Here is a 3,492-nt window from a genome sequence, read left to right on the forward strand (position 1 = left end):
GCAGAAGACTGAAGCTGTTGGAGAGATATCATGATGAAGCTCATTGAGAGTCATGATCTTCAATAATGAGGGAACGACTGGAGACAGAGTATTGTAGCTAGAAGTTCTACGCGAAATAAGTAAGATCGTTTTGCATGTCCCTAGCATTCTTAATGCTCTTGTGTTTTAGTTTAAAGGACATTGAAAGTAATATTTTTCTGGTTATATTTTGTTAAACAATAAAGTATTTTATAATAAATGTAATATTTTTAATAAAAACAGTTTGTCTCTGTGGCCTTGTCGTATTACGGTACGACTGCAGTGTTGAGATCTCGGGTTCAATACCCCGGTTAATATATACTGGGTTTTTCTCCTTAGTATCAGCCTGGAGTCTAGAATTTATGGCTAATAAGGCGATAGGCTCACCCCCTACAATTTGCGCCTCTGCCTACTCTTTCAGGGTTACATAGCGTAAATATGTATGTGTTAAAGCATTTAAAGCAATTTAAAATAGACTCATGCATACTACATATTCCATACGTATACAAGTAGAAGACACCTAACGCCATCTATCGTTGTATCATCAAACTATTATGAAGCTTTCTTACTGGTAAGTTCACGGGATTCCTATTCAACAACAGTATAACTCTAAAATTGTACTAGAGACTGATCAAGCTAAATTATACCTTCTTTAACAGACATGAAAATAGCTATTCTAAAGGAGAATGCCCATTTTTGTATGAAAGTTAGGCTACGCTTGCGTCTGTACAAAACCTTCACTAAACTATAGGGAATATATCTTAAATCTTATATAAATTGAAAACAATTGGATATTCGATGGGAGTTCGGAGTAATCTGAATTTTTATAACTCGGTTATTTTGAGGTTAAGTATGGACTGCAATAATGTACGGTAGAAAGTACCTACGTGCCTAATTAAGTTCAGTATTGCAGTACCTACTTGATATTGCTATAAACAATTATTGGACATTCTTTTCACTTAGCTTTAATCGGCCTTATAAGAAACTGATAGGTATTAACATATCTGATGAGACGCAGCTCCAATAAAACTTCTAAGATAGTATGGCGGAATATTAGTTTTTCCATTAAGCATATACTATCCGACCCTTTGTGTAAGTACATATTTTTCTGACTTATGAATTATTCTATTACATGGACTAACTTAATCTTTATATTCACCTATCATTATCTCATTTCAATATGGCGTCAACACATATTGTAGAATAGATTCAGCTTAGTTTTTATGGCCGGCCGCATCCCTGACGCCAACCCTCTTTGGAGGATTCCGATCCCAGGCAAGTCATGTTAGAAACATCGAGATAAAATGTTGCTTGGCCTGGAAATCGAACAGGAACCCAGCAACTAACTTCACAGCCTGATTAGGCTAATAGTTACTTATCACAGGAAAAAAAAATAAAACAAGAAATACGAAATCCGATGTATATTTTTATATAGATGTTTATTTTTGATAGAGGTATATTTTCTTGGCTTCCCAGAAAACAAACAAGAACTTGATGTAGCCACAACACGCTTATAATACTGCTGAAGTGAGTGAATGACTTCTTGCAGTGCTGGTCGGGTCATGTCATATCGTTGTTGTCTGTGAACCTCTCTATTAACTGATCTCCAGCAGGCAGCACAAACTCATTCCAGCCTTGAAACCTAAAATATAATGTAGAAGTTGAGTAAACATGTTCAGATTATTATTATTGTTAAACTGTTTTCTTTAGTTTTTGCAAGATTTTTCCCACATTGTGGGTAGGTTAATAATAATCTACATAACTTACAAAGTGGATAGCTTGTCTAAGAAATATACTTATCGTTGCTGTGGCACCGCAATGGTGCAGTTAATACACCGCCGGGATATGTCGTATCGATTAACTGTCCTGGGTCTAGGCTCTAGACGACTTTGTGTTGCTACCTAAAAAGCTTCCGTCTCAAAGTTCGGAACACACTATACACCTTGTTTCTTAACAGTGAATTTCTCGACTCAACTTTAAAATACACATGAATAACACTCTGATCTTGAGTAAAATATTTTAATAATGAAATGTTTTCATTCAGACAAATCTAAAGTGTCAAATTGTCATTCATTTCAGTTGCCAGTGTAATAAAAATCAGTACCCATATATTCATTTAATTAAAAATAAAGTCCAGACATGCTTAAGCTGACTTTAGTATTTCTTTCAATGCAAGTAAAAGTCGCCATTTGTTTGTTTTTAGAAGGATTAATATTTTATCTTTTTTACCAGCTATTTGGAGTTTGGTCATAATTATTAAGTAAAATATATTTTTTTATAACAATGTTTTTGTTTAATTAATAATATATTTAATCCATATATTATAGATTCAAGTACAAGCACATTTATTGTGCATATTAACTTTTATTCCATTTAAAAGAGGAATTTGTTATATATTGGTATCAATTCGCCATATTGGCAGCAATTTATCCGGTGTTTGATGTGCAACAATTAAACAACTTTATTTTCATATCTTTAAAACCCCTATTTGCTTAAGACTGAAATAAATACAAATGAAGTAATAATTAAAATTATGATTTTACATGGTTATTTGATTAAGACGCATGACTGACGCAAAGATAGCCTGGTTTTGGGCATTGTCCTTTAGAATTTTATTAGGATAAAGCTATTAGAGTACGTATCATTCTATTTCTAGTTTCCAAATTAAATAAAACTTAGTTGGTTCTTGTTTACTGCATAATTAATATTAATTTCAGTAATTTGACTGACATTTGTTTTTTTTACTTATCATCAGTGCGGGGTCTACCTATAGAATTTGTGCCCGATATGGGGATAGGCTCGCCTCCAATCACATCTCGGGACGAGAAACACACGGCAGTGGGAGCACCATTGACGCCTCTGCCAACCCCTTAGAGGTAAAAGGCGTGAGTGTGTATAATATTGATTAAATGGCTTAATTGGACAAACCCGCAGGGTACACGTAGTAATCTACATTGACGCCATAATGTCACGTGTGAACGACATTTTGTGACGCGGCAACCTTGCTCCCACTTCCTGGAGAGAAAGGCGGGCCGGCCGTCAACACTGCATAGTACAGCGAGGATATCTTGACGGCGGTAGCTATTGCTAGAGTATATAACAGTGTCGAAGCGTCCATTCAACCCAATTCTTACCGGCTTCTCTTTTAGGTTTATTTACGATTGTCTAAGTTTTTGTTTCCTCTTAAATTGGTCGCGATATGTTAACTAAGGCTTATTTTTTTTTATTCGGGTTACCTTTTCAGAAATGTCATCCTTCGCCACTGGCATATAAGATATATCCTTTGGTCACTTTGTCTACTTGGCGAGGGCTCATACTAGATCAGAGGAAATTATATTAGAATTTTTCTGGACATATGTTTATATAATTTTGGTATGTTATAGTGTGCTTACAATTTTTATACGGGTAAAGTGACCCCACTGTACCTGATGGTAGTGTAGTGGGGTCTAACTATCGAGAGACAGTTATTACTCG

This window comes from Manduca sexta, chromosome 23 (genome assembly GCF_014839805.1).
Source record: "Manduca sexta isolate Smith_Timp_Sample1 chromosome 23, JHU_Msex_v1.0, whole genome shotgun sequence".
Taxonomy (NCBI): Eukaryota; Metazoa; Arthropoda; class Insecta; order Lepidoptera; family Sphingidae; genus Manduca; species Manduca sexta.